The sequence below is a fragment of the Triticum aestivum genome, chromosome 7D, assembly GCF_018294505.1.
Source record: "Triticum aestivum cultivar Chinese Spring chromosome 7D, IWGSC CS RefSeq v2.1, whole genome shotgun sequence".
Classification (NCBI taxonomy): domain Eukaryota; kingdom Viridiplantae; phylum Streptophyta; class Magnoliopsida; order Poales; family Poaceae; genus Triticum; species Triticum aestivum.
Window position 1 is genome coordinate 498,761,293 of NC_057814.1, and position 25,372 is coordinate 498,786,664.

Genomic DNA, 25,372 nt, shown 5'->3' on the forward strand with positions numbered 1-25,372 from the left:
AGAAACGCGCATCGCTCGGCCCCGACCACCCACCGTAACCGGGAACACCCCGATATTTTCCTCGCCCTCGCTTCTACCACGGTTTTTTCCATCATGGACAGCCGAAAGAATGTCATGCAGCTGCGTCTCCGGCCCGCCCAGGACGAAAAGCCCATTTTCTGTCATGATTTTTTGTCATAGAAGTAGGACCCCACCACATCTATGATGATACCGGGTTTTGTCACAATTATCGTCATAGAAGTGTCATAATATGACAGAAAAAAATTTCGTTCGGCCCAAAATGTCACGGATGTGTCTTTTTTTGTAGTGTTTTTTTTGCTTATATAATTGTGAAACCTGTTACATGTCTCCTTGTTTCTCTTTCAGAGTCGTATCTCTTATGCCAGGCAGAACTTTAGGAAAGATAGTGAGCCAAACCACCTTGAGGACTGCAAGATGACCCCAAGGTCCTGTCTTGATGAAGACAGTGAGTTGAAGCTACTCACCAGCAGGTGTGAGACAACCTCTATGCAGTCGCTACCTCAATCAGTTCGACTTCTTCAGTCTCAACTTAAAGCGGAAAGGCTTGCTTCAGCTCAGCTCCGACTTGAAGTCAAAGATATAATGAAGATGTCAGGGGACTGCCGTGCGCACTATGGTGCCATACAGCTAGGGATGAAGCATCTATAGTTGACACAACTGAGGTCTCATCAGCTTGTTCGGCTGCTTGCGAGGCCCGAGCTTGCCAGGTCTAGTGCCTTCTGAAGTGCTCTCAGTTTTGTATATTCTTTTGTCGGCGTGTTTATATGCACTGGTGGCGACCTTTGATGCCCAGTGTATGTAATCCGCGGTCATGTTGTGCTTTATTATCACCGGTAGCGAATTTTGATTCCTAGTGGATGTAATATGCCGTAATTTCTTTGTTGTATAGTCTAGGTTTATTCTTTGGTCGGTATGCTATAATTTAGGCCGGAAGGTTCAGTGGATCTCAGTGTTGTCGGTCTTCATGCCGGCCCGTTACTCATATGACCCAAAACGTGGGCCTATAATCATCTTGGGCCATTAGCAGGTCTAAACCTATAGTAGTTTCCCGACTTTAACAGGCCATGGGCTACATATTTACTGTAGTGACACTGGACTTCCTACGGTCCGTAGAAACAATGGGCCTTCTACGGGCTGTGTCATCAATGGGCCTTAGACGGGCCGTATGATCGATTGGCCAAACATGGGCCAAAAACAGACCGCATTATGGCCGTAAACGGGCTAGAGTTGGAGTCGTCCGTTCATGGGCCGACCATAACGGGCCGTCGTTAATAGGCCGTATTTGATGACGCTATGAAAATGGCCCAACGTATTAACGGGCCACAAACGGGCCGACTGTAACTACGGGCTGAATTTGGCCCACAAGCAGAAAATGGCAGTAAACGGCTGTAAGTAACCGAATGCTGGAAATGAGCCCAAGAATAAATGGGCCCTGAGAAGGCCGAAAGATAACATGGGCTGGAAACAGCCCAACGGAATAATGGGCCGTTAATGGGTATAAAATGATACACTGTTCATTACAGGCCAGTTTCACCACGGGCCGTTAATGGGCCAAGAGTTACAAAGGGCCTCATATGGGCCGAAAGACGTCATGTGCCATACATGGGCCGGAACTTAAAATGGGCTGGAATTATATTGGACGGCCCAGATGACGCTACTGGGCCTAATTCGGTTAGGCCGTAAACAGGCCCTAGATTAGCGGGTTGTAAATGGGCTATATGCGAACATGCCGTTAACAGGCTTTCCGTGGGCCGGCCCGCCACCTTTTGACCAAGTCAAACGGGCCGGCCTTTACACAGGAATGGGCCTCTATTGGCCGTGCCACGTGTCGACGTATCATAGGCGCTTTTGGTCCAATGAGGGGATGACATCTGTCCCAATGAGCCGACACGTGTTTCCTCCAGCCAATGATGATTTTACACGTGGAAAATCACCATTGGTCAGGGCTGTTAACGGGTTATCGGATCCAAAACCGGACCCGATAGCTTAACGGTGTTCCGTTACGGTAGATGCCACGTGTCGGTCACCCTTGACGAAAGCACTTCTGTGACGCGCGATTTATCGTCATGGAAGTGGACACTTTCGTGATGATAATTTTGGTAATGTCATGGAACACTTCTACGACAGCACATGTATGACTATCTTGATTCTGTCATAAATTTCTCATGGATGTACATGCATGACAGAAAACGTGACCTACTGTGACAAACATGTATTGTCGTGGTTTTGTCACGGCAGATGTCGTAGAGAAAGGACTTAGTCGTGGAGCCATCGCTACGGGTTAACTTAAAGGGGTTAAAGCGGACAAGGGACGCAAGAGAATTTATACTAGTTCGGCCCCTTACGATGAAGGTAAAAGCCTACGTCTAGTTGCGATGGAATTGCTGGGGTTTCGATGACCAGGGAGCGAATACGCTTTGCCTGAGTCTCGAGTTGTTGTCTGTTGTCCTTGAACCGCCGCTGGGTCGTCCCCTTATATACATGGGTTGACGCCCGTCGGTGTACAGTATCCCGAGGCCGGCTCATAATCGTGTCCGGCTCGGTCTCTGCTACTTCCATCTTACAACACAAGTTTACATATCAATGCCGGTTTACGTCTACGGGCCTTAAACCGGCTTTGGGCCTCCATAAAGCGTCACCGTATGTCTTCATGGACTTCAGATACAGCTGAACTACTTATGGGGTTAACCCGGCCTCTCCTGGCCGGTTTACGCCCAGTGGTAATATCCCCAACATTAGGCCCCAGATTGTTTTGATCTGGTTCATGTCAATCCTCAATAAAAAAATTCTTCTTCAACATCTTCACATAATCTTGTAAACCGCTGTGACATCATCTTCTAGGACCATGGTAAACCGCCGTGACGTCACCTGTTATTTAAAACTATGTATAATCCACCTTCATTAATGAACCTTCCGACAATCGAGGTGACAACTCCGCCTCATATCCAAAATTTAGGCTCCTCGATTTTCATGCCTGACGCTTATCTTTCTGCCCTTATAAATAGGGCCAAGGGGTCTTTCCGTTTTCCCCCTCGTGCCTCTTTGCGTCGTCGTCTTCCTCGCGCCGACCGACCCTCAAGCTCTGCCGCCGCCGTCGTCCTTCACCTCTGCTTCATCAAAGGCCGCCGCATCAACTTGATCGGATCAGAGAAAAGCGGTGATCCTCCGCTGCTTCCTCCTGCACAAGTAAGTCCCTCTTCTTCTCGCCCTAGATCCGCCATTAGGGTTCGGTGTTCTTCATAGCTTGAAGTTTTTCTTCCTTCGGTAGCACCAATGGCCGGTTAGATCTGACTATTTTTAGCGCCTTTTGTAGTTTAGACTCCTTTCTTCCTTGTTAGAACATCTGCCTTGTATAAAACTCATCTCAACTTGGTGAACCTTTAACACTCTGGAAATTAGGTCAGAATATATTTTGTTTTTCCAACGCGTGGTAGATCTGAAATTACCATGGCAAGATGTGAAACTTGTTTCTTCCTTCACTTATACACTTTTAATACCAGATTGGGCGGTTTAACTTCATATACAAAATGATGATCCAGTAGATACCATTAGTCCCCTGTTGAACCGCCAATGCATTCATCATTGTACTGTTTCCATTGTCAGACTCCGGCTTACGAATAACCAATTCCAGTTTAACAATATGCTTACATCCTTATACCGCTGTATAGTTGTCCATTGTAAATCTTAAACCGGCAATACTCATGTTTCAGATCATTCATTGCCATGGCCAAGCAAGTCTATGAATGCAACTGGGCTCTTTCTCGAGTAACCGGAGAACAGTTAAACAATCTTGTTAAAACAAGCGCTTTAGCCAAGAAAGATGTCATCCACTGGAGGGTCCCTGGCCTGGAAAATCCTCCTACACCCAAGGACGGAGAGGTAGTCGTGTTTGCTGACCATCTGAGTCGAGGTTTTAGCCCTCCCGGTTCGAAATTTTTCCGAGATGTACTAGCCAATTTTCAGCTGCGCCCTCAAGACATCGGTCCCAATTCTGTGACCAACATCTGCCACTTCCAAGTCTTCTGCGAGGTTTACCTGCAAGAGGAACCTACAGTCGAACTGTTTAGGGATTTCTTTCAGTTAAACCGTCGCACAGAGTTCTCGGATGGACCCAGTACGGAACTGGGTGGAATGGCAGTTCAGAAAAGGAAGGAAGTCACCTTCCCTCATCCCAAACTCCACAGTCACCCCAAAGAGTGGAACCAGACTTGGTTTTATTGCATGGATACATCTCCATCTGATGAAAAACCCCTGCCGGGTTACCGCCCTGAACGCCTAAGCAACGCACATCCTTTTCCTCAGAGGTTGACTGCAAGAGAAAGGGCCAACTATGCTCCTCAATTATCAAAGCTCAGAGCCTTCATGGAAAACGGTTTGACAGGAGTTGATCTTGCTCGTTGTTGGATAAGCTGGAGTATTCTACCCTTAAGCCGGCGCTCTGGTTTGATGTGTGAGTATACGGGGAGTTTGAAGGATGCTTAGCGGCACATTGACATTCAGCTTACAGATGCAGAAGTCACTGAGGCTGTAAAAAAGATACTGAACAAACCGGAGGCTGTCTGTGCCCAAACCGGACTACTCCCTTTCTGCACTTTCAACAAACCACCAGTTGTAAGAATCATATAATCTTTTGATCTGAAGTTGCTTCTGTCCAAATATTCTCTGAAAGTCTGATTATTTTCTGACAGGGTGATGATCCATTCTGGAACAAGAAACCATCACAAGACAAACCGGCGAAGCCGCAAGACAAACCGGTCAAGCCAGTTCGTCCAAAGACCAAGGTTGTTAAAAAACCTGCCAAGAAAAGGACCACTGCATCCTCTGATCTACCAGCTGATGACGATGTGGGTAATCCGGAACCAGAGGTAGAACTTGACTCTCTTGGTTCATTTTTCGTACACCTCATTGACAATGATTATTATCAGGACGACGCTGAAGGCAGTCATGCTGATGATGTAGAGGTAATCATTCTTTCCTCCGATTCAGATCCTCTGCCGACATCAAAAATCCGTCGAGCAAACCGGAAAATAAAATTTTCTCACCCCTTGCTTACTTGGACCCAAACTTTCTTTTAAAGACATAGCAGCACGAGGCTCGCCGCACAACCCGGCACAACGGCCAGGTAGTTACCTCCGCCGGTTCACCGAACAGTCCGGTTCAAAAACGCCGATCAGAGGTCTCTTATCCCATTGATAGTTCATGCCCCAAAGCAGGTTGTTTCCGCCAGCCTCTTAACCCGTCTGATTCAAATTATCAGGGTACTTCTCACTCATCTTCTGGCGAGTCGTCGGCCACAAAACTTCCACCCCTCAAAACGGTTCTTGGGTGAGCTATACACTTGTTGTTATCCTTGATGTTGCTATTTTGATATACTGTACAGATCCTCATGTTTATTTTTCTCAGCGCCAAGCCCAGACCCAGTAAGAAAGCTTGGTTGAATAAACCGGCTGATGAAGACGTGGCTGTTGAACCGGAGAAAACTCCAGATCCTAAAGAGACCAACATTGATGCCATACTGAATGACCCACCGCCTCAAGATCATGACTTCGTTGCTGAGCAGGCAGAAGTTGACACCACAAGCCATGCTGACCAGCCAACCAGCCCTGTCCGAACTGGCAATAAACCGACAAGTCTAGTTAAAAATACTAATAAACCGCCAACCCCAGTAACGGCTGCTGATGACAAAGATGGTGACATTATGATTACTGGCACTGGCCATACCGCTCCGGGCAATCCTGTCACTTTTCAAAGCATACTGCCAAAGATGAGCTCTCTGCAATTGGCAAAGGCAAATGGAATGTTGATTTGTCAAATTATGCCCATCTGAATGTTCAAGACCTTCACTCTGGCTTCCTGAACCGTCTGTACACCAGCCGTGACTATGAAGCCGGTTTGGTAAATATGATGAAGGAGCGATCTGAGGTAACTTCATAAGTGTTTCTCTCTTATATTTAATTGCAGCTTATCAACTCCAGTAGCCTCCAAGTGACGGTTTAAGATACCAATTTAAACCGGGACTTAGTAACAATTTCATGTTTGCAACAATGCATCTTAACTTCACTGATGTAGCCCCCAAGGGCCGGTTTAACTTCATAAAGATGAACCGGGACTTTGTAGAAGAATTCCCATACCAGGAATTTATGAGCAAATACACATTAGCCCCCAAGTGCCAAGCTTAATACTTGTATTGTGCTTGGGACTTGTAAAAATTTCTGATAAATAGAAAATATGCATTAGCCCCCAAGTACTAAGGGCATAACTTGTTATGTGCTTGGTACTTCAAATATGTACTGTCAACTCATTATATATTTGTCTCTTTATAGGCTGAACTGAGCAAGAAGGAAAGCCAAACCGCTGATCTGCAAGAAAATATCAAGTCCCAACAGGCTGAAACTTCCAAGGCAAAAGATGAGCCGACGAGCGCCTTAGCCGCTATGGAAAAGCTAAAGGAGAACTTCAACAAGGAGCGGGCGGATTGGAAGACAGAGAAATCCGCTTTGTAGAAAAGAGCTGAAGACGCAGAAGCAGCTCTCAAACCGGTGGTAGATGAGCTGACTGGTGTAAAGCGGCAAGTACATGCTATGACCGCTGCTGTATTTGGTAAGCATCCTTGCTTTATACTGTCAACATATCTTCCCATGTGTTACTGGTTTACTGACATTTATAATGATGCAGGAACTCGTATTAGCCATCTGGGCTCTGACGTACAGAAGAAATTGGAAGCGGCCTATACTCTGATAGAGCAGCTGTATACCGGTGCGCAACGGATCATCTGCACCGCTTCACACAATAAACCTCCTCCAACATTGATCAAGGACACCTTAGAAAGGCTATCCATGCTGCCTGCCCGGGTTGAAGAACTAAAGAAAGCTGCGGCAAGGGCCGGAGCTCTGACCGCTCTAACCCGGGCAAAGGCGCGGGTGCCTGATCTTGATCCGGTGGACGTGGCTAAAGGCTTCCCAAGCTTAAAAGAAGACGGATCAGAATTTGGCCAGGAGGATCTCCGCGCCATAAACCGGGAAGTACGTCCACTGGCTTGTCAATTGGCTGAAGAAGCTGATCTCTCATACTATCAGGCAAGTTGTGATGACAAGAACAGACGGATTGCTGCACCAATTTCGGAAGCGCAAAATCTGATCCCTCTAATCCGTAAGAACACTTATGCCCCTGATATTGAACCGTCAACCCTTATAAGCGATGAAGCTATGTTCCAAGCTTTAACTGGGATCGACTGGACAACTGTTGACTTCCAGCCGCTGGGTAGAGACGAAGAAGATGAACCGGTGCAAGATGATCCGCAGCCGTCAGGTCAAGCTGATAAGCAATCATAATCCGGGGGCCGGTTTAGTCTTCCATGCTGCAATGCTTATTGAGAAACAATTATCCCTTTGGGCACTGAAACGCCTTGTAATAGGCTAGTTAAAACACTTGGTCTATTATGCCTTCGTGCATATTTATCTGCAACTAATGCGTGTTAATCCGCCATGCTTGAGATATGATGTTCATAATCCATAGCTATTTAGTCAAGTTGTTCCTACAGATAAGAAGCTTAAAGCGCCCTGGCAGTTTACCACCGGGCGGGTCATGATAGCCAAATATATATATGACCAAGGTTTATAACCAAGGTTGTAAAAGATAACCAAATATGAAAATATATGATACCTGTGACCGTTAGGCATAGTGTTGGCTGACCAACTTTGTAATGAGGGTAATAACCCTAACCGGGAGTAGAAGTAACTCCTGTTATATGATTCCGGTTTACAATAAAACCGTTCCGGGTTGTGATAAACACCGGTTTATTCCATACTGGTGACTTTGAGTCAAAACCAGACCGGGCTGATAGTCTCCGGATTATAACTTGATCATGTACTGACAACTTGTAGTTGACAGCCTAACCGGGTTGATAAACACCGGTTTGAAAACATCACAAATCTTATCAAAAGAAAGATAAACTTAGCAAAAGGCAAATAAAACCGTTGTAGTCAAGGCTTTTCACGGGCTGCCAAGCCCTAAATTCGACAGCAAAGAATCCCCAAGCAACATTGTGAGCTGTGCTCGGTGGGTGCCTATGTTTGAGCTGTTGTTTTACAACACTCTCTTTGGCCCCGGATTGATGTGGCTTTGAGCCGATCAAGAGGTGTGACTGTGGTTCGGATACGACCAAGCCCCCAAGTGATGCTGTGGGATTGCGCCGATCAAGAGGTGTAGCTATGGTTCGGGTACGACCAAGCCCCCAAGTGATGCTGTGGCATTGCGCCGATCAAGAGGTGTAGCTATGGTTCGGATACGACCAAGCCCCCAAGTGATGTTGTGGCATTGCGCCGATCAAGAGGTGTAGCTATGGTTCGGGTACGACCAAGCCCCCAAGTGATGCTGTGGCATTGCGCCGATCAAGAGGTGTAGCTATGGTTGGGATACGACCAAGCCCCCAAGTGATGCAATATAAAGCTTAGAGAAGCTAAATCAAGGGGTAAACCGGACGCCGCTTTGTAAGCTCCATGTAACCACACATGATGTAAGAAAAACAACAGATACCCCGCTTTAGCCGAGGTTCCGGTTTATTACATTGATCATAATATATACATTGTCATAATATGTACATAAGCAGAGCCTATAGCTCAAGTATAGTAAGGCCGAAGATGAGCAATATTCCACGGCCGGTTGGTCTCCTCCTCCGATTTACGTGAGTCTTTGCGCTCTCGAACATTGATTAGGTAGTACGAACTGTTGTGTAGATTCTTGCTGACCAAAAGGGTCCTTCCCAAGGGGGGGATAGCTTGTGCATATCCGTCTGATCCTGGATGAGCCGAAGCACCAAATCACCTTCTTGAAAGGTTCTGGTTCTAACCCGGTGGCTATGATAACGATGCAGATCTTGCTGATAAATCGCCGAACGGGCTGCCGCCATGTCACGTTCCTCATCTAACAAGTCAAGAGCTTCCCACCGTGCCTTCTCGTTGTCAGCTTCGACATATGCCGCTACACGAGGCGAGTCATGACGGATGCCACTAGGAAGAACTGCTTCCGCTCCATAAACCATGAAGAATGGTGTGTATCCTGTCGATCTGTTGGGTGTGGTGGTATTGATGCTCCACAACACAGAAGGTAACTCCTCAACCCAACAACCCGGCGTCCGTTGCAAAGGAACCATAAGCCGGGGTTTGATGCCTCTCAAGATCTCTTGATTGGCCCTCTCCGCTTGACCATTAGACTGTGGGTGAGCCACTGATGACACGTCAAGCCGGATGTGCTCACGTTGACAGAAGTCCTTCATGGCACCTTTTGACAGATTGGTACCATTGTCTGTTATAATGCTGTGTGGAAAGCCGAACCGGAAGATCACCTTTTTGATGAATTGAACCACCGTGGCTACGTCACACTTACTAACTGGCTCTGCCTCCACCCACTTCGTGAACTTATCAACCGCCACCAAAAGGTGGGTATTCTTGTCCTTGGACCTCTTGAAAGGCCCAACCATATCCAGCCCCCAAGTTGCAAACGGCCAGGTGATTGGAATCATCCTCAATTCTTGGGCCGGTACATGAGCGCGCCTTGAGAATTTTTGACAGCCATCACATCATTTGACCAAGTCCTCGGCATCAGCACGAGCTGTCAACCAATAGAAACCGTGACGAAACGCCTTGGCCACCAAAGATTTTAAACCGGCGTGGTAACCACAATCTCCTTCGTGGATCTCACGCAAAATTTCACGGCCTTCCTCAGGAGACACACAGCGTTGAAACGCCCCTGTCACACTGCAATGATGTAACTCTCCATTGATAATAGTCATGGACTTGGACCACCGGATTATCTGCCTGGCCAAAGTTTCATCCTCTGGTAACTCGCCCCGGTTCATATACGCCAGATATGGAACCGTCCAATCCGAGATAACATGAAGAGCTGCCACCAACTGAGCTTCCGGATCAGGAACGGCCAAATCCTCTTCACTAGGGAGCTTGACGGACGGATTATGTAGAACATCCAGGAAGACATTAGGTGGAACCGGTTTACGTTGGGAACCCAGGCGGCTTAAAGCGTCTGCCGCTTCATTCTTCCGCCGATCCACATGATCCACCTGATAACCTTTAAAGTGACCTGCAACAATATCCACCTCACGACGATATGCTGCCATGAGTGGGTCCTTGGAATCCCAAGTGCCGGACACTTGTTGAGCCACCAGATCCGAGTCACCGAAGCACTTAACTCGGCTTAGGTTCATCTCCTTAGCCATCCGAAGACCATGGAGTAAAGCCTCATATTCAGCTGCATTGTTAGTGCAAGGGAACATTAAACGGAGAACATAACAAAACTTATCACCTCGTCGGGAAGTTAATACGACTCCAGCCCCCGAGCCCTCCAATTGCCTGGACCCATCAAAATGAATAGTACAATAAGTATGATCCGGCTTCTCTTCTGGCACTTGTAGTTCTGTCCAATCATTGATGAAATCCACAAGTGCCTGAGATTTGATCGCCATTCGGGGTATGTATTTCAACCCGTGAGGCCCGAGCTCTATAGCCCACTTAGCAATCCGGCCAGTTGCTTCCCTGTTCTGGATTATATCTCCCAACGGAGCTGAGCTGACCACCGTGATGGGATGACCTTGGAAATACTGCTTAAGCTTCCGGCTTGCCATAAAAACCCCATACGCTAATTTTTGCCAATGCGGGTACCTCTGCTTGGACTCAATAAGTACCTCACTGATATAGTAGACCGGCCGTTGAACCGGATATTCCTTTCCGGCCTCCTTGCGCTCCACCACAATAGCCACACTAACAGCCCGGGCGTTAGCTGCCACATATAGCAACAATGGCTCTTTGTCAACCGGAGCAGCGAGAACCGGCGGATTAGCTAGCTGCCGCTTTAAGTCCTCAAATGCTTCATTAGCGGTGTCACTCCAGACGAAGTTATCCGTTTTCTTCAGCATCTGATACAAAGGGATGGCCTTCTCGCCAAGGCGACTTACAAACCGGCTCAACGCAACAATCCGGCCTGCCAGGCGTTGAACATCATTGATACACTTCGGTTTAGCCAAGGAGGTGATGGCTTTGATCTTTTCCGGATTAGCTTCAATGCCCCTGTTAGACACCAAAAAGCCCAAGAGCTTGCCTGTAGGTACACCAAAGACACACTTGGCCGGATTAAGCATCATTTTATAAACCCGCAGGTTATCAAAGGTTTCCTTCAAGTCATCAATCAATGTCTCCTTCTTCCTTGATTTTACCACAATATCATCCACATAGGCGTGAACATTAATTGCAGCCGATCTGTTTATGAAGACAATTCTGCACACACCGTTGATAAGTCGCCTGGGCACTCTTGAGCCCAAAGGGCATGGACACATAGCAGAAGGCTCCAAAGGGAGTTATGAAGGTTGTCTTCTCCTGGTCCTTAGCTGCCATTTTGATCTGATGATAACCAGAATATGCATCCAAAAAACTTAAACGCTCACAACCCGCCGTAGCATCAATAATTTGATCAATACGGGGGAGGGCAAAAGGATTTGCTGGACAAGCTTTGTTGAGATCTGTGTAGTCCACACACATACGCCAAGTGTTGTTCTTTTTAAGGACCGGCACCGGATTAGCCAACCACTCAGGATGGAATACTTCAATGACAAATCCAGCCGCCAAGAGCCTGGCTACTTCTTCTCCAATAGCTTTGCGACTTTCTTCATTGAACCGGCGGAGAAACTGCTTGACCGGTTTATACTTGGGATCAACATTGAGAGTGTGCTTAGCGAGTTCTCTCGGTACACCTAGCATGTCAGAAGGCTTCCATGCAAAGATGTCCCGATTCTCACGGATGAACTCGACGAGCGCGCTTTCCTATTTCAGATCCAATTTAGCGCTAATACTAAACTGCTTGGACGAATCGCCAGGCACGAAGTCAACAAGCTTAGTCTCATCAGCCGATTTATAATTCAGGGCCGGATCATGCTCTGTAGTTGGTTTCTTCAACGAAGTCATATCTGCCGGATCAACATTGTCCTTGTAAAACTTCAACACTTCTGTTGCACAAACCGACTCAGCATAAGTCGCATCACCTTCTTCACACTCCAGAGCAATCTTGCGGCTCCCATGCACGGTTATAGTTCCCTTGTGACCCGGCATCTTGAGCTGCAGATAGACATAAGAAGGTCGTGCCATAAACTTAGCATAAGCTGGCCGTCCAAATAGGGCATGATACGGGCTTTTGATTTTCACCACTTCAAAGGTCAAAGTTTCCGATCTTGAGTCATGCTCATCTCCAAAAGCCACCTCCAGAGCTATCTTACCAATAGGATACGCCGATTTACCAGGCACCACACCATGGAACACCATGTTGGACGGTTTAAGATTTTTATCTGTTAACCCCATGCAACGGAAAGTTTCATGATAAAGGATATTGATACTACTCCCTCCATCCATGAGTACCTTAGTGAACTTATAACCCTCCACTTGAGGTGCCACCACCAGAGCCAGATGACCCGGATTGTCAACCAGGGGTGGATGATCTTCTCTACTCCATACAATCGGCTGCTCGGACCAGCGCAAGTAACGGGGCACCGCCGGTTCAACGGCATTCACCGCCCTTTTATGAAGCTTCTGATCGCGCTTCTCCAAGCTAGTGGTGAAGACATGATACTGTCCGTTATTCAATTGCTTCGGGTTGCTCTGGTAACCCGACTGCTACTGCTGCTGCTGATTGCCCTGATGATTATAGCCACCTTGGTTACCCTGATTACTTTGATTGTTATGTCCACCCTGATTACCGTGGAAACCTGAACCGGAATTTCCTCCACCATAACCCGGCCCATGAGACCCGGGGCCCGAACCGCCTCCTGGTCCGTGATCATACCAGAAAGAATGAGAATTTTTGAATTCTTGCATGATGTAACAATCTTTCCAGAGGTGCGTGGACGGGTCCTCCTTCGTCCCATGCTTTGGACAGGGCTGGTTCAACAGATAAGACAAACAGTCCGGATTAGGACTTGGCCTTCCACCGCGCTGGGGCGGTTTACCCTTACGCCGCTGGCCCTTGTCATGTGTATTAGTATTAGCCACAAAGTTTAAACCCTGGTCCGCCTTACGCTTGCCGCCGTTTCCACGACCTGCCGGGTTGTGGTGATGCCCCTTAGCGTTGCCGCTCTTTTTTCCCTTCCCTGTCTTATCATCGTCAGACTCCGGATCCTTGGTACTATCAGAGTCGGCATACTTCACCAGTGCAGCCATGAGGGTTCCCATGTCATTACAATGACGTTTGAGCCGTCCCAACTTCAACTTCAGGGGTTCAAACCGGCAATTGCCTTCCAATGTTAAAACTACGGTGTCAGCGTTGATGCGGTCCGCTGAATGCAAAATCTCCGAAACCCGGTGCACCCAATGGGTTGTTGACTCTCCTTCCTCCTGGACACAGGCAGCTAAGTCCACAATTGACATGGGCTACTTGCATGTATCCTTGAAATTCTGAATAAACCGGGCTCTCAACTCGGCCCATGACCTGATAGAATTAGCCGGTAAGCTCTTTAACCAAGTGCGGGATGTCCCTTCTAGCATCATGGTGAAGTATTTCGCACATGCCGCATCATCCACATCTAGCATCTCCATGGCCATCTCATAGCTTTCGACCCATGTTTCAGGGGATAAATCGGCGGTGTAATTCGGCACCTTGCGCAAGCCCTTGAAATCCTTGGGCAGGCGCACATTGCGCAACGCCGGGACGAGACACGACACTCCCAAAGAACTAGAGGTAACTCCTGGTTCCACCGATGTGGTTGGACGAACCGGAGTAAGCTGACGGGCTTTATGCTGCGCCGCTAACTCGGCCTCTCTGCGTGCCTGAGCCCGGTCCACCACCTCCTCAGCATCACCAGCACCACCCGCCGGGTTATTGCCACGGGGCAGATCACGGTTCCGCGCATTGCTTGACACTGCCAGTTCATCCATACGCCTGCTGTAAATCCGGCTTGGACGGGGAGTGGAATGAATCCGATCGTGACTATATGAATAAGCCTCCTACTGGACCAAGGCTGTCTGAAGAAGCTCCTTAACCCGACGCGTCTCGACCGCCGCCAGAGAATCACCTTCGATCGGGATGGCCGCCAGCCGTGAAGCGGCAGCGACAATGTTGTCCATCGGGTTAGAGTAATGACCCGGTGGCGTGGGGACATGCGGTGTTACAATGTTGTTCTGACGAGGCGGATCCACCAAACGTGGCTGAACTGGCGCCCCTGCTCCAGGTGCCTCCGCCCGGTTTACCACTGGCGGATTACTGGTCCCTGCTCTTGGGGTGTTAAAGAGATTTCTGGCGTCATAAACCGGCAGCAGGCGAGATCGGTGCCTCCTCTTCAGGACTTCGTTTGACACACTCTGATCTAGCATAATCCGGTAAGCTTGTGCATCCAAAGCGGCCTGCTCCGCGGCTATCCTGGTATCCTCAGCTGCTAAGTCAGCTTTGGCCTGGGTGACCTGATCTTTCACTTTCACGATTTCCGCATTGTGTGCATCCTGATCCGCCGGGTTAACCTCCGCCATCAGCGTTGCCAACGCGTCAAACAAATCAGATAGAACCTGAGCTCGCGGTCGCACAGGGCCTCCTGCCCCGGCCGCTGTTGCCGCTGCCGATCCAGAAATCATCGCCGCTGCGGTCGAAGAGTGGAGCGCCGGTTGCGTGCCGGCCATGAAGATCGCAACCCGGTTTGGCAGATCAAAGGGGTCCGGAATACTGTCTCCATCGGAACAGTCCCCAATCCGGCCATCTTGTAACTAATATAACGACTCGGTCTCTCCGGTCATGACTCGTCGCCGGAATAAACAACGGTCTCACCACCTGATTCCGATCTATCCTCAGATTCCCCTCCATGGATAACTCCCACGAAGGCACGCTTCATGACAGGCTTGACTCGGGCAGATCTCGCACGCTGAGCCGTTTCGACGAGGTCGGTGCAGATGTCCGGCTCAGGGCCCGGTTTGCCGATCTTGCCAATGAAAACGTGTATGCCACCAAAGGGGACACGGTACCCGTACTCGATTGAGCCGGCCTCTGGGCCCCAGCCTGCATCGTCGATGTAGAGCTTGCCGCGACGACTCTTGGTCATCTGGCCCACAGCGTAACCCTTGAGTCCTTCGAAGTTGCCCTCCAAGAACTTGAAACCATCGTGTGATAGCCGCGCCAACAATCGTGGTTTTGTCACGGCAGATGTCCTAGAGAAAGGACTTAGTCGTGGAGCCATCGCTACAGGTTAACTTAAAGGGGTTAAAGCAGACAAGGGACGCAAGAGAATTTATACTAGTTCGGCCCCTTACGATGAAGGTAAAAGCCTACGTCTAGTTGTGATGGAATTGCTGGGGTTTCGATGACCAGGGAGCGAATACGCTTTGCCTGAGTCTTGAGTTGTTGTCTGTTGTCCTTGAACCGCCGCCGGGTCGTCCCCTTATATACATGGGTTGACGCCCGTCGGTTTACAGAATCCCGAGGCCGGCTCATAATCGTGTCCGGCTCGGTCTCTACTACTTCTATCTTACAACACAAGTTTACATATCAATGCCGGTTTACGTCTACAGGCCTTAAACCAGCTTTGGGCCCTGGGCCTCCCTAAAGCGTCACCGTCTGTCTTCATGGACTTCAGATACAGCTGAACTACTTATGGGGTTAACCCGGCCTCTCCTGGCTGGTTTACGCCCAGTGGTAATATCCCCAACACGTATCATCACGGAAGTGTATTTTTTTGTAGTCCTAGCATCCTATACTAAGCATTTAGGATTGCAGGTAAAGGTAACAACAGTAGTAGCAAAGACAGGCTATGCAGCAGAATAGGATTAACCGAAAGCAGTAACATGCTACACTACTCTAATGCAAGCAGTAGAGAGACGGAATAGGCGATATCTGGTGATCAGGGGGGTTGCCTAGTTGCTCTGGCAAGAGAAGGGTTCGTCGTCGATGTAGTCGATCACAGGGGTACCGACAGCGGTCTCGGGGTCTACTAGAAAGAAGTAACGGGGGGAACACAATAAATAACAGAGCAAACAAAGCATCACAAAGCATAACATGGCAATACGCGGTGCTAGGGGTGACCTAACGGAGTACTAGGTGATACCGGCGAAGGAGGGAAACATCCGGGGAAGTATCCCCGGTGTTTCGCGTTTTCGAACAAATGAATTGGAGGGGGGAAGTTTTGTGTTTGCTATGCTAGGGATGTGTGGCGGACGAACGGGCTGCGTATCCGGATTTGTCTCATCCTTTTGAGCAACTTTAATGGACAAAGTTTTTCCATCCGAGCTACGGTTTATTTTATATTAATTTTAAAAGATTTAAACATTTTTAGAATTTATTTAATTATTTTAATTCAACATTATCCATAATAGTGCATGCTGATGTCATCATGATGTCAGCATGACGTCAGCAGTCAACGGGCCGTTGACTGGGTCAAACTGACATAGTGGGTCCCAGCTGTCATTGACTGTTAACTAACCTAACAGATTAACTAAACAGAATTAATTAGTTTTAACTAGTGATTAGGTTAATCTAAACAAAATTAATTAACTTAATTAATTTTTATATTATTTTTTAACGTTCTAGGCTGCGGGCCCCGGCTGTCATTGGCCAGGGTCGTAGCAGTGTGGGCTAAACGGGCGCCCGAACGGGCGCTAGCCCTCGGGGGTGCACCCGACTGGGCGCGGGTGCCGGCGTGGAGCCGCGACAGCAGGCGAGGGGTGGCGCCGGCACGGCGGAGCCGGAGCTTGAGGCCGGGGCACGGAGCTGTGGGCGGGTGGCTCGCCGGAGCGCAGCCACGGCGAGCCGGCCATGGACGGCGCCCGCGAAAGGTGGCGGGTCGGCGAGCAGCAGGGCCGCGCGAGGCCGCGGCGGAGCAAGCAACAGATGGTCGCAGCAGGCGGGGCCGGCGAGGTTGCGTGCGGGTTAGACGCGGCGTCGGCCAGCGAAGTGGTTGGCCGAGATGGCAGGGGGCGCGAGCGCACAGCAGGCGGCGGGGTTCAGCGCGATGCGGCAGCAAGGGCAACCTGGCGAGCAGAGCCGTGGAGGTGCGGGGTGGTCCAGGCGCGCGGCGAGCACGGCCGTGAGCGGTACCACAGCGAGACGGGGCAAGGTGCAGGCGGTGCGCGTGCGCCATGGACGGCCAACGGGCGCGAACGTCGCTAGGCCGACGCGGCGGTGGAGGCACAGGGGGAAAGGGGAGACGCGACGCCTCACCGGCGGTTGCAGGGAAATGGCAGTAGGCACGGGGAGGAGGACGGGGACGATTCGGTGACGGAGAGGACGGTAATGATGGCGTCCGGTGAGGTGGTCCCAGGCGCGGCGATCTGCGTAGGCGTCCGGGCGTGGCGGCGAGGCAGGAAGGTGACGGTGACGAGGTCCTCGGGCGGCAGCGTGGTGAATGTAGGAGAGGCCGATGGTGTGCGGCGAAGGAGCGGTGGGGCGGGGCAGTCCAGTGATGGCGGGGCGGCATCGGGTTGGGCGCGGACGTCGGGCTCGGGGGCTACGGGATCGGGGTGGCGTTCGTTGGGGCGCCCCCGATCCAGATCGCGCGGAGGGAGTGGGAATCGTGGGGAGGGGGAAGTTAGGTTAGGGTTTCGGTGTGGACCGGGTGGGATGTAAGTAGGGGCTGCCTGGGCCGGCCTGGTGGCCCAATGGCCTGCTGGGTCGAGGCCCAGTTTGGGGGGGTCTTTCTTCTCTTTTACTTTTCTGTTAATTTTCTTTTTATTTTCTTCTTTTCTGTTTTCACTTATCTCTTAAGTTTATTTAGTTTTATTAATTAGTGCAATAGATCCTAAATTCGTAGTTCTAATTATACCATAACCACATTAAATTGGGAACTTTAAATAAAGTAGTTTTCATTTGTTTTAATATTTTCAAAGCGTTTAAATAATTGTTTTTGCTACTGTTTAAATCATTTTAGAGTAGTCTAACATTTTATAGAAGTGTGATTTCTCCACCATAAATACCTATGTATTATTTGGCACAACCCAAACATTTTAGTTTGAATGTTTGAAAACTTTTACCGTTTGACTTGATTTTGAATTTGAATTTGAATCGGTTTTGAACTAACGCGAGATTAGGAACAGTAACCGTGGTGACATGGCATCATTAACAGAGGTTTACTGTAGCTTATTTATCCGGGCGTCACAATTCTCCTCCACTACAAGAAATCTCGTCCCGAGATTTAAGAGGGGAGTAAGGGGGGAGGGATTGGGTTACAGAAAATCTAACGGATCTTCTCGGTCTTGGTTTCTCTTCTCGAAGAGGTCAATCCAATATATTGATGCCTTCATACTTCTGCTTAAGGTCAAAATGATGAAGTCGTCATCCTTCCCTCGGGATCTTCATCGCACATACGAAAAGGATAAGCGGTAACTTCAAAAGAACGGACCTCTACAAGGTTGCTATCTGGTAGATAATGTCAACGAAGATGGCGGAAAGTAACTCTCGAATTGAAACTTAGAAAATTTCGAGAGGAAAGTAATAAGGAGTTTCAAGCAGCCAGGCAATCGTTCGTGCCTATTCAGAAGGTGAAAGGGCTTGAGGGCAACGAGAATAAGTACTGTGTCGGATTACAGAATTGATGATCTCTCGGAAAGTGGCTCGTGAATTTCATACGAGGCCACATGCGAGGAACAACCTTGAGAACAGGGGGTGTACAGGAGAGTCAGGTTTTGATCCTGTGGAACTATGGGTTATGGGCCCACTATGTGGATTAAAAGTAGGAAGGCGGTGACGATTTGCACGATCATGTAAGCAAGGCATGCCGGAGGATAGCCTGTCAGTTATGTCGGCAACAACATCGGTACCAAGGGCGAGGGACGAAGAGAACCATCTTCCTGCTCGTTGAACAAGGCAGACCAATAGGCAAAGTTCTCGTCCATCGGTGGTTACCAGAATGTCATCAACAATAGTAACAGGTTCTTACTGACAGAGTTGTACGCCGAGGTGCTTACAAAAGCAGTGACTTATTACTGCTTAGCTCATATAAACCTCAGGAAGGTTAACTAAAACGATGGAAAGGAGAATGCGATTATCAGATTAAACAGAACAATGGAAAGGAAAAATGTGTTTAAACACATAATTCAAGGGTATATCCTTCCCAAGGACAAGCGGAGTATGATATCCATGACAGGATATAATTGTAGAGAACCCTTTAGGAAAAGGGAGAGAAATTTCATGACATTACCCATACAATGATGTTTGGATAATTTGATAAAGAAAATCTAGCATTTGTGCTTCAAATGTTCATATTGAAGATCGGAGTACCACAGACATGCTTCGAGATAGCATTGACATGGTCTTCAAGCAAAGGTCAGACTTTCGATACACAAAGGATTCATCAGGAACAACTTATAAAGCAAGTCATTCCATTTCCTCATGGAAGAATGGTTAACCTTGCTAAAAGGAAACTATAACATTAGGTCCTCCGACCAGGTGTGTTAGGCATGACATCATCTTACCGGGTCATATAAAGACCAATGCTATGACTCTTGGAAAATGTCCCAACCATCATATCCGACTAAGATTCGGATCTGATTGGTGTCAGGATACCTCAGACTTAGGATACCTGAGAAGAAAAGGTGCAAAACAAATTGGCGAGATGACAATGTAAGATTCCCGGTAAATGAACTATGGAAGCGAGTTCCGATACAAGAGTTCATTAGTAAACCATGGAGAGGATGAGGAGGTGGCTGATGGACTCAGCGGCAATTCATCGAGGTTTCCAAAAGCTGGATTTCCACAATTAAGTGAACGAGGTGATAGCATCGGACACGCCTAAGTATATAATGAGGTATGTTCGATGAGAACCTCCACAATTAAATATTGAACAAAAATGCACCTGGAAATATGGACCAAGTAGGACGATCAAAGTTAGAATGGTGATTCGATAACGAAACTATCAACCATTCACTTCGAAACAATAGGGTTGCTAGAGGTATTAAATTCTCACAACAGAGTTCACTCAACACGGGGGCCAAGAAAAGAATGGTGATGGCGAGAAGCATCGCTGCAACAAGAATTTCTTAAGAGGTGGTGAAATTCTCACGACATTCCTGACATAAAAGATGGTAATATTCCAAGGTAAGGAAGAACAAATGTTGGGTAGCAGGGAACTCAAGGTATAACACAAAACACGAACAAGTTGTGTTGGAGGGAAGGAAATAAAGTGGCCGATGATAACACAAATCATCGAGGGCAAGGATGGTATTTCTCGTCATGAATTCGATTGATATCCTGAAAGGAGTCAAAATGTTGATGAGGATCACGACAAATTTTGTAGAGAGATTTCATGAAGATGTAATCGATCAGTGATGACATCAAGTCAAAGGAATGATGAAGCAAGAGGTTATTGGAACCACAGGTACGACACAAACTCGAAATCAAGTTTGTTGTTCAACGAGAAATGATATGACGAGGAAGATCAATGTAAGATTAGCTCGCCGTCGAAATTTGTGCTCTGGGAAGAAGGACCTGGTAGCACAGTTAAAGTTAGCACGATAATGATGTAGCCGTTCAGGCTAGGAAAGACATGATGGATTATTAAACTTGTAAGCAATGAAGATCTCTAATCCTCGTTGAATCGCAGTGCGGACTTGATTCCGTTATCGGTGTCAGAACCCGGGGAAAAATTGGAATTGGTGAGAATAATAGTAGACGAAGAACTCATAAGGAGTTATGTAGTTCCGTGATATTCTCAAGATACCAGAGGGTAAAACTCGAAGGTAGAGCAGAGTAGAGATAGGGCAGGCATATTAATCTGCGAAGGCAAGTATTTTACTCATCCGAGAAATATAATCAAAGGAGAACAATCATGGTCGGAACCACGATTGCAAAAGACCAAATCCCAGATATAGGATGAACTTATACCAAGGGAATAATTAATTTAAGAGAAGCTTCCATGATAAGATCTACATCGTGTCCATGGGCATGAACACAAAGTTCAAGGTCGACTCACACTTCTCCAATGCATGACCATTCATTCACTGTTCTTATTTAAAAAATGATTTGAGTGTGAAAACCTACCTTGCGAATTACCAGAGGAGTATGACCCGTGAAAACCATTCGGGCTCACACAGATTAAGGAAGGCATAGGTTCAACCCATCGGGGTATCGTAGGGACATATAACACAACCTTCAGGAGTAATAAACACAAGCTCGAAAGTAGAGCATGGTTGACAAAGCAGAGGATACAATTTACCAAAGGCATTATATATCCGTGGAAAGGCTCACAAGGTTATCAAATATGAAGAACACTGTCGGATGAAATCCAAGAAAGGATCTGGGGGTCCACAAGGGATCCGATGTGAGCATCGGTACTCAACCAGAAGAAGAAGAATGCAAGGGGATCAGATGATAGAAACAACTGACTAATTCAAAGCTCAATTGCAAAGGAATTATGAATTCCAAGTCAAGGGATCAGAAGCAACGCTCTGATTGGGGATGGATAAGTTGAATAGCCTTAGGGGTACAATCGATGGTAATTTGATTGGCTGAGAACCAGCTCATGTTCAAAATGATGTCTGATCCGGAAGGATGAATTCTAGGATTTCGACTGAGGATTGCGAGCATTCACCACATATCAAATCAAAGACTGAAAATGTTGCTGACAAGGGATACTAATATTGCTAGACATATGGAACGCAACCATAATGCAAGCAGACACGTATTTGCAGAGCAACGGCTGGCAGAGAATTACAGGAAGACCGGATAGTATATCAATGTACCTTGTGGATCATATGATCAACTAGTAATGAACAGTTCCTCGATAAGGGTGAAGAATTATTCGTAGGGGTATTCGTGCGGCAAGGAACTGCGGGGTAGTAAGCATAAAGGATTCTTAGAACATTGGTGAGTATTTGAGGGCATCTTGTAATAACAAGAGCAACCGGGGATGAAGGTATAAACGACAAAAGTAGGTAGTTATCCATAAGGATTTATCGGTGGTAGGGATCACAACGGCGAAGGGCACAATGGTCTCGGGAAAGCATCAAAGAGTGTCTTCAGAATCTTCTGGTGCACCAGGCAATCATCTGGATGGAAGGGGCTCTCCGGGAGAAAGTGTTTTCGAGAACCTAAAGTTAAATTTTTAGAAAATCAATTAACCCGAATAGAAGAGAGATCAGAATCCCAGAGTATAGACGAGGAATAAAAGATCCTAATACCACCCAATGGCGATGTGGGCCCATGGGCTGCACAGCCATGTTAGTAAAAGTTTTGCAATGTCTAGACTCGACTTCGGCCAAGGAGTGTGGAAGGGGGATTCCTACAGGAAGTCGGCTCTGATACCAACTTGTGATGCCCCCAATTCAATTGTACACTAATCATACACGCAAACGTGTACGATCAAGATCAGGGACTCACGAGAAGATATCACAACACAACTCTAAAAATAAAATAAGTCATACAAGCATCATAATACAAGCCAGGGGCCTCGAGGGCTTGGATACAAGTCCTCGATCATAGACGAGTCAGCGGAATCAACAATATCTGAGTACAGACATAAGTTAAACAAGTTGCCATAAGATGGCTAGCACAAACTGGGATACAGATCGAAAGAGGCGCAGGCCTCCTGCCTGGGATCCTCCTAAACTACTCCTGGTCATCGGCGGCGGCCTGCACGTAGGAGGAGGCACCCTCTGCGTAGTAGGGGTCGTCGTCGACGGTGGCGTCTGGCTCCTGGGCTCCAATATCTGGTTGGACAACCAGGAGAATGGAAAGGGGGAAAAGAGGGAGAAAGCAACCATGAGTACTCATCCAAAGTACTCGCAAGCAAGGATCTACACTACATATGCATGGGTATCTGTGTAAAGAGGCAATATCGGTGGACTGAACTGCAGAATGCCAGAATAAGAGGGGGGTAGCTAGTCATGTCGAAGACTACGCTTCTGGCAGCCTCCATCTTGCAGCATGTAGAAGAGAATAGATGGTAAGTTCACCAAGTATCATCGCATAGCATAATCCTACCTGGCGATCCACTACTCGTCGCCCTGTGAGAGAGTGATCACCAGGTTGTATCTGGCACTTGAAAGGGTGTGTTTTATTAAGTATCCGGTTCTAGTTGTCATAAGGTCAAGGTACAACTCCGGGTCGCCTGTTACCGTGGACACGGCTATTCGAATAGATCAACTTCCCTGCAGGGGTGCTCCACATTACCCGACACGCTCGATCCCTCTGGCCGGGCACACTTTCCTCGGTCATGTCTGGCCTCGGGAGATCAACACGTCGCAGCCCTACCTAGGCTCAATAGAGAGGTCAGCACGCCGGTCTAAATCCTATGCGGGCAGGGGTCTGGGCCCATCGCCCATTGCACACCTGCACATTGCGTACGCGGCCGGAAGCAGACCTAGCCCCCTTAATACAAGCGCGGGCTTACGGTCCAATGCGGCGCGCGGCGCTCAGTCGCTGACGTCAAAAAGAGCTTCGGCTGATACCATGACGCCGGTTGCCCATATCTTGTCCCACGTGGCAGTTAGTGTGTATAAGGTCAACGACCCAACTCAGATCAAATACCAAGATCTCGTTAAGCGTGTTATTTTAAAGTAACCACGGACACCGACCAGGGCCAGGCCCACCTCTCTCCTAGGTGGTCTCAACCTGCCCTGTCGCTCCGCCACAAAGTAACAGTCGGGGGCCGTCGGGAACCCAGGCCCACCTCTACCGGGATGGAGCCACCTGTCCTTTCAGCCCCCACATCGAAATCACTTGCGGGTACTCTACGAGCCGGCCGACTTTAGTCACCACATGAATCATATAATATGTATATAAGTATATACCCGTGATCACCTCCCGAGTGATCACGACCCGATAGTATAGCACGGCAGACGGACAAGAATGTAGGGCCACTAATGGAATACTAGCATCCTATACTAAGCATTTAGGATTGCAGGTAAAGGTAACAACAGTAGTAGCAAAGACAGGCTATGCAGCAGAATAGGATTAACCGAAAGCAGTAACATGCTACACTACTCTAATGCAAGCAGTAGAGAGACGGAATAGGCGATATCCGGTGATCAAGGGGGGGGGCGCTTGCCTGGTTGCTCTGGCAAGAGAAGGGTTCGTCGTCGATGTAGTCGATCACAGGGGTACCGGCAGCGGTCTCGGGATCTACCAGAAAGAAGTAACGGGGGGAACACAATAAATAACAGAGCAAACAAAGCATCACAAAGCATAACATGGCAATACGCGGTGCTAGGGGTGACGTAACGCAGTACTAGGTGATACCGGCGAAGGGGGGAAACATCCGGGAAAGTATCCCCGGTGTTTCGCGTTTTCGGACAAATGAAACGGAGGAGGAAAGTTTTGTGTTTGCTATGCTAGGGATGTGTGGCGGACGAACCGGCCGCGTATCCGGATTTGTCTCGTCGTTCTAAGCAACTTTCATGTACAAAGTTTTTCCATCCGAGCTACGGTTTATTTTATATTAATTTTAAAAGATTTAAACATTTTTAGAATTTATTTAATTATTTTAATTCAACATTATCCAGAATAGTGCATGCTGATGTCATCATGACGTCAGCATGATGTCAGCAGTCAACGGGCCGTTGACTGGGTCAAACTGACATGGTGGGTCCCAGCTGTCATTGACTGTTAACTAACCTAACAGATTAACTAAACAGAATTAATTAGTTTTAACTAGTGATTAGGTTAATCTAAACAAAATTAATTAACTTAATTAATTAATTTTTATGTTTTTCCTTTTTTAAACGTTCTGGGTTGCGGGCCCGGCTGTCATTGGCCAGGGTCGTAGCGGTGCGGGCTAAACGGGCGCCCGAACGGGCGCTGGCCCTCGGGGGTGCACCCTACTGGTCGCGGGTGCCGGCGTGGAGCCGCGGCAGCAGGCGAGGGGCGGCGCCGGCGCGGCGGAGCAAGAGCTTGAGGCTGGGGCACGGAGTTGTGGGCGGGTGGCTCGCCGGAGCGCAGCCACGGAGAGCCAGCCGTGGACGGCGCCCGCGAAGGGTGGCGGGTCGGCAAGCAGCAGGGCCGCGCGAGGACGCGGCGGAGCAAGCAGCAGATGGTCGCAGTAGGCGGGGCCGACGAGTTTGCGTGCGGGTTAGACACGGCGTCGACAAGCGCAGTGGTTGGCCGAGACGGCAGTGGGCGTGAGCGCACAGCAGGCGGCGGGGTTCGGCGCGATGCGGCAGCAAGGGCAAACCAGCGAGCGGAGCTATGGGGGTGCGGGGTGGTCCAGGCGCGCGGCGAGCACGGCCGCGAGCGGCAGCACAGCGAGACGGGGCGAGGTGCGGGCGGTGCGCGTGCGCGATGGACGGCCAACGGGCGCGCGACGCGGGTGCGAACGGCGCAAGGCCGACGCGGTGGTGGAGGCACAGGGGGAAAGGGGAGACGCGACGCCTCACCGGCGGTTGCAGGGAAA